The 15,230-nt window shown below is 37.1% G+C and overlaps 1 protein-coding gene and 1 long non-coding RNA gene across 3 annotated transcripts in view; one reads left to right on the plus strand and one right to left on the minus strand.

The window, feature by feature from the left end:
- The window catches only part of LOC141386930 (calreticulin-like), a 44,978-nt gene that overhangs the window by 12,012 nt on the left and 17,736 nt on the right, over positions 1-15,230 (plus strand). The gene's annotated exons all lie outside the window — the stretch shown is intronic.
- Positions 453-9,143, minus strand: LOC141386941 (uncharacterized). The gene is made up of 3 exons (XR_012408443.1): positions 6,911-9,143; positions 6,373-6,769; positions 453-1,514 (listed from the first exon to the last, which is right to left on the minus strand). It is a non-coding gene; the product is annotated as an uncharacterized lncRNA (long non-coding RNA).

Consider the following 15,230-nt stretch of genomic DNA (forward strand, 5'->3'; position numbering starts at 1 on the left):
GGGAGTTATATTGGACAGAAAACTCAATTTCGCTGACCACATTTCATATGTCGTCGATAAAATGAATAAGATTACCAGGATTATGTACCCACTAATAAACCGGAAATCCGGTTTAAACAAAGAAAACAAGAAATTGATAATTAAATCAATTTTCCTGCCAATAATGTTTTATTGTGCACCGTTATTTTCGTCAGTAGCCAATAACCACGTCAAGAAATTACAGATTGCACAAAACAAATTATTAAAAATGATTTTTAATCTGCCTTGGCATTATTCTACACAAAGACTGCATACCCTATCTGGATTCCAACTAGTAAGAGACAAACTGGAGAAATCTAGGGCCAATTTTGAGGCACGATGTCTATCCTCGTGCTATGCTCACATTAATGAAACCATTTCATAAATGGATTTAACATAAAAATGCACCACATCTAGTCAATACAATAGTAAGGTTTATTTTTTTTCCTTACATAAACATCATAAATATGCTAAATCATATATCTTAACGTTACAAATAAATATCATAACTAAGTAGAAAAGGAAATGTGTTCCTAAACTCTTTATATTTAAGTATTCACCACTGTTAAAGGACTCGAAATGTTATTGATTGAATAAATAAATAAAATAAAATAAATTAAAATAACGGTATATGTATAAATGCCACAAGGTGAACAGTTATAGGTTATAATAAGCACCTAATACACTAAAAACATAAATTATAAAAATCCCGGTTATGTACATTTTTAAGAAAAATTTTGACATATTTATATTTGTACCATATAATTATTTCTAGGGCTGTAGATTTTATTAATTCTAACACATTTCTTGTTAGCTCCATAGCTCAGCCCTTAGAGTCCATTCCTTCAGTCCTTCGTACCAAATTTCAGAATTTATAAAATAGTACTTTTCGTCCACCAAAATCCAAAGTTTACCAAATTTAGTATCAATAAGTACTCTTCGTGCCCATAAGTCCGAATTTCCAAAACTAACAAAATCCTGCACTCCAAACGTAACTTCAATTTAAAATTTCAGGTTTCCTGTACCCATAAGTACAAATTTCCAAAGCTACCTCAATCCTATACTCCATCGGTAATCCTTATTCCAAATTTCGGGATTCCTTCTCTATCCGTTCAACCAAATCCAAATTATATCAAATTTAGTACCATTAATAATTTCGTATCCATAAGTACAAATTTCCAAAACTACTTACATTCTACACTCCGATTGTAGCCTTTATCAGCTAGGATTCCAGCTCTATCCGTTCACCCAAATTCTAATTGTACAAAATTTAGTACTTTTGTACAAATAATTCTAAATTTCAGGATTCTAGGTCTATCCGTTCACCCAAATCCAAGCTGTGAGCAATATAATACCATTTAGTATTTTTCGTATTCATAAGTACGAATTTCCAAAATTACCTCAATCCTATACTACAAAAAAGCAATCTCAATTGCAAATTTCAGGATTTCAGCTCTATCCGTTCACCCAAATTCAAACTGTACCAAATTTAGTACCTGTTGTATCCTTTATTATCTATATCGATATCCCTATCTGTTATACTTGTATTTACTGTCATCAATGTTTGTCATTATACACTCATTTATCAATGCCTTTTTTATTGTATACCGTATTCTTAGGCTTTACATAAATGCCATTGTTCTATATTAACTTCCTTCTTGTTTCAACTGTCTTTCGAGTTACACGTATTTAATCCCTTTGTTAATTTGTAATGTTTTAGTAATAAAGTTTTTATGTTAGTAATTATCCAGTTCGCGTTTTATTAATTATTGACATGGGCAGACACAACAATTGGCGACGAGGATAAACAGTGCATCATAAATCAATTCAATTTACAAAAAGAAAAAAAAATGGAGAACGATCAATTGCAAAAATTGCTGGAGGCCATAACCTCTATGACGGCCGCATTAGCACAACAGCAACCTACAACAAGTACAAGCGTCAATATAATTTCAAATTTTGAGCCATTCAATCCTAAAGTGGAAACGTTCCAGACATATAAAGATAGACTGGAAATACATCTTCAGTTAAAAAACGTTTTTGGCGATAAAGAGCTATGTGCCAAGCTACTCTTACAATATATTGGCACGGAAAACTACTCTATAATTTCAACATTGGCCGCGCCAAAAACTGTATCTGAGCTTAAATACGAAGATATCATCGATCTGCTTGATCAACATTTTAGTCAAAAAAAGAATATTCTTGTAGAGCAACACAGGTTTTTATCTGAAGTGCAAAATGAAAACCAATCGATTGCCGAATTTGTGACAACATTACAAAAAAGAGCCGCTACGTGCGAGTTTGTGTGTGTGTGTAAGAAGTCAGTGTCTGATCTGTTTTCCAGAGCACAGTTCATTAGAGGTCTACGTGACAACAACATTCGTGAACAATTATTACAAAAGCCGGACGAATCATTTGGACAAATTGTGGAAAAGGCGAAAGTGCTTGAAGCGGCAAAAATAAACAACGATGAAATTGCAAATACTTCAACAGGTGATGTACATCATATTCGCCAAACGTCAACTGGTTATCAAAGGAATGGTAACCGATATCAAAATAATCGATTATCGATATCAAATAATTCTAAAGTCAGTTATCGTGATCTGGGTATTGAAGGATTGTGTTTACGTTGTGGTAAGAGTAACCACATGTCAAAAGAATGCAACATAAACAAAAACAAATTGCGCTGTGTCATATGCAAAAAGGTAGGACATGTTAAAGATGTGTGTATAACGTCAAGAATAAAACAAAAACAACAAGCATACCAAACATCTTACATAGAATCTTGCTCATCCGACGAAGAAGATGTAAACAAAATTATTGACATATACAGCAAAACAGTGGTAGCGTCTCCAGAAATTAAAAAATTTTATACAGTAGTGCAGATAAATGGACGCAAGCAATCCTTCGAGGTCGATTCTGGTGCCGGGTATACTCTAATTCCAGTCAACGAGTTTGAAAAATTACAATTAAAAACACCAATAGAAAAATCAACAATTGCTTTCCGTTCATATACTGGTGATATTTTTGTGCCAATTGGTGTGGTAAAAGTGCAAGTGTCATACAAAGGTAAACAATCAAATGAGGAAATGTATGTAGTACCAGAAAAGCACACACCATTATTGGGCAGAGTGTGGATAAGGCACTTAAAAATCGATTTAAACGAATTGGACCGAAATGGATGTGAGGTAAACAATTGCAGATCTATAAATACAAACCATTCTGTTTCGGAATTAATAAAAAAGTATGCAGACATATTCGAACAGAAAGTGGGGTGCATACCAAATCTGATTTGTTCTCTTAAATTACAGGAAGGTGCAAAACCAATTTTCATAAGGGAAAGACAAGTTCCTTTTGCTCTACGGGAGAAAGTTGAAAAAGAACTCGATTCTATGGAACGTGACGGTATAATTACAAAAGTTAATACAAGTAACTGGGGCTCCCCTCTCGTGGTAATTCCAAAGCCTGATGGTAATGTACGATTGTGTGTGGACTACAAGATCGCTGTTAACCCACAACTTGAACCGGCGCATTACCCTATCAAAAGGATTGATGAAATTTTTAATTCTTTAAAACATTCGAAATATTTTTGTAAACTGGATCTTTATAAAGCTTATCTTCATGTTGCAGTTGATGAAGAGAGCAAGGAGGTGCAAACCATATCAACCCACCGAGGTACATACAAAATGAATAGACTGTCGTTTGGCATCAAAACCGCCCCGAGCGAATTTAATCGAATTTTGGATCAACTATTACAAGGTCTTGAAGGTACAATTTCATATTTCGATGACATTATTGTGCATGCCTCAACTATAAGCGAATGTCAACAACGTCTTAACAAGTGCTTTGATAGACTTCAAAAATATCAACTTCACCTCAACAAATCAAAATGTGAGTACTTCAAAGAGCATATTCATTATTTGGGCTACAACATAAGCCACAATTCAATTTCAAAATGTCCAACAAAAACAGAAGCCGTTGTTAAACTTGAACGTCCCAAGAACGCGGACGATGTAAGAAGATTTCTTGGGATGATAACATATTATTCGCGATTTATACCAGACATGGCTACAAAAACGCATCCGCTGCGAAAATTGTTGCAAAAAGGAGAAACATTTAAATGGGATAAAAAGTGTGAAAAATCCTTTAAATTACTAAAAGATGAGATTGTAGCCGATCGTGTTTTAATACCATACGATGAAACAAAACCAGTTACATTAATATGTGATGCTAGTCCCACAGGGATAGCTGCAGTACTATCGCATACTATTGGCACTGAAGATCGACCGATTGCTTTTATTTCAAGAGCATTAACTGTTGCTGAGCAGAATTACAGCCAACTTGATAGAGAAGCACTTGCTATTGTTTTTGCGGTGGATAAATTTTTCATGTATTTACACGGTCGAGAATTCACTCTTATAACTGATAACAGACCAATTTCAAGAATTTTTCATCCGAATTCGAAAACACCAGCTATGACTTCGGCACGTCTACTACGATATGCTTCATTCCTCCAAGGATTCAACTATAAAATAGAGCATAAAAAGGCTGATCAAATAGAGCATGTCGACTGCTTATCTAGAGCCCCCATTCAATACCCAATCGTCAAGAAGCACTACCTGGACAAAGAAACTGAATCAATTCAAAATCAAAAAATTAATGAAATTTCAACCTTTACAATTTCAGCATTATCTATCGCAGATGAAACAGAACGTGATAAGGAGCTGTGCCATATGAAGAAGTCTCTGATTAAAGGTGATATTTTAGATCCAGCATATTCACTACAAAAAGGTGTATTATTTCGAGACAACAGAGTTGTCATACCAGCTAGTCTACGTGACGAAATTTTACGAGAATTACATCGCACTCATATTGGAATTGTAAAAATGAAGCAATTGGCAAGGCGGTATTGTTTCTGGAAGGGGATTGATGAAGACATCGAACATATGGTAAAACAGTGCTCCAACTGTGCGATGGTTAAAAATAATCCAGCAAAGGTAGAACAGCATCATTGGGACGAACCATCTGAAAATTTCGAGCGAGTGCATATAGACTATGCCGGTCCATTTTTAAATCACAATTTTTTGGTCCTAGTAGATGCTAAATCCAAATGGCCTGAAATTCGAATTATCAAGGAAGCCCCAAATTCAGAAAACACCATAAGGTTATTAAATGATATTTTTGCCACACACGGATTTCCATCAATAATAGTGTCAGATAATGCTTCAATTTTCCAAAGTGCTACATTCAAGAAATATTGCAGCGAAAACGGAATTTTTCAAAAATTCATTGCTCCTGGGCACCCAGCAACCAATGGTTTGGCGGAACGATACGTTCGTATTCTAAAAACAAAATTAATTGCAATGGAAGACGAGCAAACTCCACTCCGGACAAAAGTTCAAGAAATTTTAATGCAATATCGTGCAACCCCTCTCTCATGCGGCCAGACTCCAGCAAAAAAGTATTTGGGACGCGACATAAGAATCAAATTAGATGCAATTCGGCCCATTGAACACAAGCAAACTCAAGAAGAACACAAACCAATAGTGCGTCAAATTAGCGTGGGAGAGAGGGTACAAATAAAGTGGTACACACAAAATAAGGAAAAATGGAAGTTCGGAGTTGTGCAGAAGAAATTAGGAAATTGTCATTATATCGTCAAATTGGATAATGGATATGTAATCAAACGCCACATCAATCAAATGTACAAAACTTTAGTGCCACAACAGATCATTCCTACTTCTAACACACACTATTCCAATGACAAACGCACACAAATGGAACAAATTTTAATACAGCGTCATCAAAATTCCACATCGACTCAAAACTCATCACATCTACAGCCACATATGCCCACATTGGCTCAAAGCAATTCCAGGTCGAATCATAACGAAACATTTACTGAAGATCAAGAACCATCTATGCCTACATTGGCTCAACCAACACAACTAGATCAAGAACAACAGTCAACAATACCTACACCGCTTAGAAGATCTGCCCGAAACAGAAGACCACCTCCACATTTAAGAGGCCACGTCCTTTATTAGCGTGGGAGATTGTTGTATCCTTTATTATCTATATCGATATCCCTATCTGTTATACTTGTATTTACTGTCATCAATGTTTGTCATTATACACTCATTTATCAATGCCTTTTTTATTGTATACCGTATTCTTAGGCTTTACATAAATGCCATTGTTCTATATTAACTTCCTTCTTGTTTCAACTGTCTTTCGAGTTACACGTATTTAATCCCTTTGTTAATTTGTAATGTTTTAGTAATAAAGTTTTTATGTTAGTAATTATCCAGTTCGCGTTTTATTAATTATTGACATGGGCAGACACAACAGTACCATTTAGTACTTTTTGCACCCATAAGTACGAATTTTCTAAACTACTTCCATTCCAAACTCCAACAGTAACCTTAATTCCAAATTTCTGCATTCCGTTCACCAAAATCCTACTTGTATCAAATTTAGAACCATTTAGTACTTTTCGTCCAAATAAGTACGAATTTCCAAGACTAGCTCTATCCGTTCACCCTAATTCAAATTGTACAAAATTTAGTACGTTACGTTTTGAAAATTCGTACTTATGGGTGAAAATAAATAAAAATAAAAACTACTTCCATTCTACACATCCACAGTAACCTTTAATAAAAATTTCAGGATTCCAGCTCTATCCATTCACCCAAATCCTAATTGTACAAAATTTTGTACTACTTGAAACTTTTCGTGCACATATGTACACCTTTCCAAAAAATCACTCCATATTTTAACCTTTAAGCTTTATCTTTTAACAAAATACGAATTGGTACCAAATTTAATACATTTAGAACCATTTAGTACTTTTCGTCCCCATAAGTACGAATTTCCAAGACTAGCTCTACACCTTTCCAAAAAATCACTCCATATTTTAACCTTTAAGCTTTATCTTTTAACAAAATACGAATTGGTACCAAATTTAATACATTTAGAACCATTTAGTACTTTTCGTCCCCATAAGTACGAATTTCCAAGACTAGCTCTATCCGTTCACCCAAATTCAAATTGTACCAAATTTAGTACGTTACGTTTTGAAAATTCGTACTTATGGGTGAAAATAAATAAAAATAAAAACTACTTCCATTCTACACTTCCACAGTAACCTTAATAAAAATTTCAGGATTCCAGCTCTATCCATTCGCCCAAATCCTAATTGTACCAAATTTAGTACTACTTGAAACTTTTCGTGCACATATGTACACCTTTCCAAAAAATCACTCCATATTTTAACCTTTAAGCTTTATCTGTTACCAAAATACGAATTGGTACCAAATTTAATACATTTTAGTACTTTTCGTGCACTTATATTTCGAATATCCAAAAATCCTTTGGTACATCTATCCTACACAATGAGTGATCTTCATTCCAGAACTCTAGCTGTACCGGTTCGACAAATTCAGATTTATTTAGTACCGTTTAGTACTTAATACTTATCTGACACATTCGAACGAACAGTGACCCTCACCCAAAATTTCAAGATTCTAGCTCCAGCCGTTTAACCTGGGCGTTGAATATCAGTCAGTCAGTAAATAAGTGAGTCATCATTACTCAACTCTTTTATAAGTATAGATGTATGGGGAAGTTCATACTTCACGAGAAATAAGCATCTGAATATTTCGTTGGTTATATCTTTTTCGTTTATGAATCCATAATAGTGCCGTCGTTGTAAAGCTTATGAAATACACCATTTTTTAATTTTTTAAATTGAAACGAAATTTTATTCCCATTCCCGAGATTTGCACCTGTCCATAGTAGAAAATCTTAAATCCTCGGCCGAATACCGCCCACTTAGAGATAAATTTACAATTTAAAGGAAATTTTGTTCCCATTGCCGAAATTTGTAACTGTCCATAGAAGAAAGTCTTAAATCCCCGGCCGAAGGCCGGCTACTTGGAGAAATCTTTTTAAATTAAAAAATAGTGTATTTCATAAGCTTTACGATGACATTATTATGGATTCATAAATGACAAAGATATAACCAACAAAATATTCAGATACTTATATCTCGGGAAGTATGAACTTCCCCCATACATATTGTATACTAGTGTGCTTAGGGAAAGGGAACCAGATAACAAAATTTCCATACTATTCGATTTTAGTAAACATGTTTAATATATCGTCGGTGTCATGCTTAAGTGTTCCATACGCCATTTCCCTGATTCGAGAAAAACTCAAGTTAATGTTGAAGGCCATACAGTATAAAAATGGTGCAATAATCTAGTACTTTAAGAGCTCATTTCTACTTAACTAAACTCATAGAATGTATCAGTAGTTTATTTTAGTCAGATATCTGTGATAGTCTAGAAGTTATGGCCAATTTTTATAATTGCAGAAATTTGCTGAATTGTTCCATGGAATCTTTTATTCATGTTTTTGGCAGTTTGTGTCACATGGAACACGATTTGTCACATTTCAACCAAAACACTTTTTATATGAAGTGCTACTGTGGAGTTTAAAAATCAGGACTTTAAATGAAACATTATTTTTTCTCATATAAATACAATACGGACCATTATTAATATTTATTTACGGGATTGCCTCCACGTATCATTATTTTTTTTTGTTGTAAAAATTTCGATCGGACAAAACAAAAAAATTTCAATAAATTATGCGTTCCTAGACCGAGTTCCATACTAAAGTAATTTTATGAAATTGCTGTAATGAGGGACTCGATCTAAAAACGACAAATTTCTAGACAGCGGAATCCTATGCAAATGCATATATGGTTAGGATGGTCGTAGAGAAAATCTGATTAGACAGAAATTCGTTTTATTACAAAATAAAATGAATTAGGCCCAGAAATTTTTGCATATTTTGCATATTCTGCATATCGTGCATATTTTGACATATTTGTACATATCTGCATAAAATTAGCATATGCAAAACCATATGCAAATATATTCAAGGATTTGTCGTCTAAATATCCCATCGAAATGGCTGAAATTTGGTATTAAGTCTTCTTTAGGGGTATGCAACTTTACAACTGAAATCTGTCCGCATAGTTTCACGTCTTCATATAGCCCCCATAGGACGGTACCTACCGATATTCGGTATTTTGAAAGTTGTAGCCTCAGTATCCCACCCAAATGACTGAAAATTGGAATTTAGTCTCCGTTGGAGGTATAAAACACTCCATCTGAAATTTGTAGGCATATGTCCACGTCTTCATATAGCCCCCACAGAATGGTGCCTCCCGATTTTGAAGGTTGTGGCCTCAATATTCCACCGAAATTACTGAAAATTGGTATTAAGTTTCCGTTAAGAGTATAAAACTTTCCACCTGAAATTTGTCGGTATAGGTCCACGTGTTCATATAGCCCCCATAGAACGGTACCTCCGGATTTTCGGTATTTTGAAGGTTGTGGCCTCAATACCTCCGAAATGGCTGAAATTTGGTATTAAGTCTTCCTTGAGGGTACAAAACTTTCCACCTGAAATTTCCCGATATAGGTACACGTCTTCATATAGCCCCAATAGAATGGTACCTCCCGATTTTCGGTATTTTGAAACTTGTGATCTCAATATCCCACTGAAATGACTGAAATTTGGCATTTTGTCTTCGCTGTGGGTATAAAACTTTCCACCTGAAATTTGTCGGTATAGGTCCACGTCTTCATATAGCCCCCTAAAACGGTACCTCCGGATTTCTGGTATTTTGAAGGTTGTGGCCTCAATATCCCCCCGAAATGGCTGAAATTTGGTATTAAGTCTTCGTTGGGCGGTATACAATTTTCCACCTGAAATTTATCGGTATAGGTCTACGTCTTCATATAGCCCCCATAGAACGGTACCTCCGGATTTTCGGTATTTTGAAGGTTGTGGCCTCAATATCCCTCCGAAAAGGCTGAAATTTGGTATTAGATCTTCCTTGGGGGTAAAAAACTTTCCACCTTAAATTTGTCGGTTTAGGTTCAGGCCTTCATATAGCCCCCTTAGAGCGATACTTCTCTATTTAATTGACTTGTCTGAAGAGAATTTTAAACAGAAAAATTGTACACACAAAAATTTTTGTACCTATTATTGAAATATTTATTGCATAAGAAAATATGCCATTACGCTATAGGTCCCGGTCCACACTAGAGTGATTTCAATGAAACAATTTCATGAAATTAGTAGACAGCGGAATTTTATGCAACCCCTATTTTTGGTCCGATTCATGTCAAATTTTGAGACTGGGCATATTTTTGGCTTTTTTGTAATCAGAAGCCAAAAATATGCCCAGTCTCAAAATTTGACATGAATCGGACCAAAAATAGGGGTTGCATAAAATTCCGCTGTCTACTAATTTCATGAAATTGTTTCATTGAAATCACTCTAGTGTTGACCGGGACCTATAGAGTAATGGCAACTAATGGTACACCATATGTTTTTCACATGTATGAGATCAGCTGGTCTGTATATTAGTATACCCAAAGTGACAACATAGATGCAAGATCTATTTATTTTATCATGCATAGATGTAAAAATCATATAGTGTAATATAGCCATAAACAAACAGCAAATACACAGAGAGGACACCACAAATATATTAAATATACCTACGTGGTGTAATTAAACGTGCAATTAGAATTGCCACACAAAAAAAAATAAAAAAACACACACTTTTCAAAATATGGACGCAAGGCAGTCACTAATTAAATCTTTTATTTTTGGTTTTGAGTTTACGATCAAGACGATCTTCCTTATTCCAAAGTTGGTTGATAAGTAGACAAGGTAAATTATCGATAAAGCCTTCCTCTAAAGCATAGTACACGCTGACCAACAAAGCTGACAGTCATCGAGGCTTATTTCGTTAATATCAAAGTCTAGCTGAATAATTACTTTCCTAACATTTAAACAATACTTTGCCCATTTTATTTCAAAAATATTTAGCTAATAGTACGTTTATATATAACCGGATTTAACAAACCCACTGGGTTTCAAATGTCAATTCCTTGGCGTATACGTCAAATACATCTCCATTGAGTAGGTTAACCCTGCAAAAGGCTATAATATAAACATGGTCTAAAAAAAATTGCCAGAAAAATGTTTTAAAAGTACGTTGACTGTCAGTTTTAACTGTCGGCGTGTACCCCGCTGAAGGGTTGAGATTGACAACATGCATATCGATATCTACTTTAGAGCTGGCAAAATATCGATAGCACTATCGATACTATCGATATTTTATTTTTTGAGCTAATATCGATAGCTATTTTTTTCTACCGCCATTAGTAATAATGAAAGAATAATCAAAAGAATAACGCCAGAGTCAACACAAATGAAAATTGTTTGGATCAATTATAACTGAAAATTTTTATATTTTTTTTTTGCCGCACAATGACACTACGAAGCATTTTTTCTTTTGTAAAATAATGATGCGTTTTTGCTCTCGAGGAACAAAATTGAAATCTATTTATGAAATCCATTCTATTTCAACTGTCAATTTCTTTGCTTAAACATCAAATGAAATCCAATTGATTTCACATGAGTTTTCATTTGCCATATACCCAAAGAATTGACAGTTGAAATCCACTCGATTTCGTAAATGCAAGGTTAGGTTAGGTTAGAGGATGTGCAGCCACTAAATGTGACTGCGCCACTCGGAGACCTTATGGTCCATTGTGATCATCCTTTAGAAAAGTGGAGAGAGATAAAAATAGATAAGAGAGATAGAATAGAAATAATAGAATAAATAGATAAATAGGAATAAAAAGAATTAAAAGAATTAAGAAACAGATAAGAAAACAAGGTAGGCAGAATAATCGAAAAAACAAAGCGTTACGCGTTTAGGTTGCGCTGTCCCAGCCACTTTAGATTTTTAACGATGTTGCAGATTACAGTAGGTTCCACAGTTGAGTAGAAGGTTAGAGACGGCGGAAAACGAACACCCACTAGTCTGAGTCGTCTACGAGCCAGAGCTGGACAACGACACAGGAGGTGTTCGATCGACTCCTCCTCATCCTCACAGAGTCTGCAGTAGTCATTAACATCCCTAACCCATTTAATGGTAAAGGCCCTGACATAGCAGTGTCCAGTGATGACTCCCGTCGTTACCTTCACTTCCGCTTTGCTCAGGTTCAACAACGAATTCGTTCTTTTGGCTGACAGAGACGGCCATATGGATCTTGCCACAATGCACCTAGGTTCATTGCGCCACAATTCACTGGCTCTTTCGTCAGAGAACGCTTCGACTTTTTGGAAAAAGTGACAGATAGGTGGTTTGATAGAGTCAGTGATAGCTAGATCAGCGGACTGTGATCCTCGTCTAGCTAATTCATCTGCTTTTTCATTACCCTGGTAGTCACGATGTCCAGGTACCCAACATAGCCGAAAGCCGTTAGTTAGCGCATCCAGAGCTGCTCTACACTTGAGGACGACGTCGGATTTGATGTTACAGGATTTGATGGCTTTAAGAGCCGCTTGACTATCCACATAGATAGTCACCGGTTCAAAGATTTCTGCATCCAGATTTTTAATCAATTCCGCCGCCTTCCAAATCGCGAAGATTTCAGCCTGGAACACACTACAGTTGCTGTCTAGCCTGTATGTGCGTTCAAGTGATAGACTTTCACAGTAGACACCGGCACCGGTACCTTCCTCCATCTTGGAGCCGTCTGTATATATAGCCAGACCGCCCAGAGGGGGGTTACTGCGGTTCCAGTCGTCTCTACTAGGTATAATGACTTCTATATCGTCAAATCTCAAGACTGGTGATATATAGTCACTTATTTTGCCACAATGGTTCACAAAAATACCTGATTCATTCAGGATACACCCATGCCCATAGGTACGACCACGCCAAAGACCCTGTTCATGAAGCCGCAGGGCACTCCTGGTTGCCTGACACTTAATGCTGATACTCAGTGGTCTTAAGTTCAGCATTGCGTTCAGTGCAGCCTGTGGCGTGCTCCTGGTAGCTCCAGTAATAAGAGTTGCGGCGGCTCTTTGTACCTTATCGAGCTTGGTGGATGTTGACTTTTGACGCAATGAGTGCCACCAAACGAGGGAACCATAGGATAGGATGGGTCTAACCACTGTATTATACAGCCAGTGTATAATCGAAGGAGTTAGTCCCCAGCTTTTCCCAATGGAATTCTTACATGAATAAAGTGCAATCATTCCCTTCTTCGCCCGCTCCTCAGCATTCCTATTCCATCGCAATTGACAGTCAAGGATTGTGCCAAGGTACTTTGCTTCGGGGGAGAGTTGGAGCTGCACCCCATCCAGTGTTGGTGGAACAAAGGCGCCGAGCTTACGCTTTCTTGTGAACATTACCAGTTCCGTCTTCGTTGGGTTAACCCCAAGGCCATTAGCCTTGGCCCAGCGTGATAGAGTCGATAGTGCTCCTTGCATAAGCTCCTAAATGGTTGACGGAAATTTACCGGAAATCAGCAGTACCACGTCATCAGCATAAGCAACAACTTTGATACCTTGATTGTCCAGCTCCATCAAAATATTGTTTATAACAAGGAGCCACAGTAATGGCGAGAGCACACCTCCTTGAGGGGTGCCTCTAGTCACTGTTTTCCTTATTTTTACCTCCCCAATGCTAGAATTTATAATCCTGCTTTGAAGCATATTATTAATCCAGCACGTTAGGGGTTCAGGTGCATTAACTTTCTTCAGTGAGAGATTGATGGACTCAAGTTTTACATTGTTAAAAGCTCCTTCTATGTCTAGAAAGGCAGCCAAGGTAAAGTTTGAGTCTTCCATGTTTTTCTCAATGAAGCCGACCACCTCATGCAAGGCAGACTCAACAGATTTACCTTTAACATAGGCGTGCTGTGAGTTGCTTATAGAGACGGTGTCTACCTGACTCCTTATCTCCAGGTCGATCAGTCTTTCGAGTGTCTTAAGGAGAAAGGATGATAAACTTATGGGTCTGTAGTCTTTAGGTGCAGAGTGACTAGGTTTTCCCGCTTTGGGAATGTAAGTTACCTTTACCTCCTTCCACAGCCCCGGTATAAAAGAGAAAGTCAAGCACGCCCTAAAAATCTCCTCCAGGATTTGGTATAAGGTCGGTGATGCAAATTGTAGCATCGCCGGCGTTATGCCATCCGGCCCAGGAGACTTGTAAGGCTTAAAAGTGCTGACCGCCCACTTAATTCTACTTCTGTTGACCACCCTGTCAATGAGTACCAAATCCAAAGGCTCCTGAACTCGGAAGTCGTCACGCTCATTGTTGACAGTATCCTCATCCTTGCAGCCTGGGAAGTGGGTCTCCGCAAGGAGATCAAGAGTCTCAGTGGCGGAGTCTGTCCACGCACCATCTTGTTTCTTGATACTTCCAATGGATTTGGGGTCCTTGGAGAGTAGTCGTCGAAACCTAGCTGCGTCGTTAACTCCTTCTACCGACTCACAGAAGTTAACCCAAGATGTTTTCTTTGCCCGCTTGATTTCACTCTTATATTTATTGAAACTCACTTTATAGGAGTCCCAATCAATATCGAGTTTAGTCTCATGCGCCCTGTTATACAGTCGTCTAGTGTTTTTCCTAAGTTCGCCAAGCTCCTTGCTCCACCACACCGGTTGAGATTTCCTCCCAGGATATGTTAGTGGACAGGACTCCTTATGGCAACGAAGAAGAACATCAGTGAGATTATTTACGGTTCCATTGAGGTCATCAACTGTTTCCGTACTAATATTAGGAGTAAGTTGCGAGTTAGTTAGTTCCGTGTATTTGTCCCAGTTTGTCCTTCGTGGGTTCCTATAAGGAATTTGGCGACCTCTGTCCAGAGAGACATCAAAGAATATCTGCATATGGTCCGAAAAGGAACATTCTTTAGATACCCTCCAATTCCTCAGGACAGAGTCATCTAAATTAGAAAGGGTTAGGTCAATGACCTCTTCCCTGTTCCTAATTTTAAACGTTGGATCACTGCCCCTATTACATATCCGTAAATTATAAGATAAAATAAAATCGAATATGGACTCGCCCCTCTTGTTGGTGTCCTTGCTGCCCCACTGGAAATGGTGAGCGTTTGCGTCGCAACCCAGGATTACGTTACAGGTACCCATCATCTCGTCAAGCAGACGTCGGACACACTGGTTGGGTGGGTCTGGGGCCTCAAAAGGCATATATATCGATGACAGCAGCGTGGCCTTGCTTTCTCCATGCTCCATCCTGACCGTGCATATGTCACCGTTACTGTAATTAGATAGAAAGATTAGATTTAAACTCTTTTTAC

The sequence above is a fragment of the Musca autumnalis genome, unplaced genomic scaffold (assembly GCF_047663935.1).
Source record: "Musca autumnalis isolate F117 unplaced genomic scaffold, ASM4766393v1 scaffold_1, whole genome shotgun sequence".
NCBI classification, from domain to species: domain Eukaryota; kingdom Metazoa; phylum Arthropoda; class Insecta; order Diptera; family Muscidae; genus Musca; species Musca autumnalis.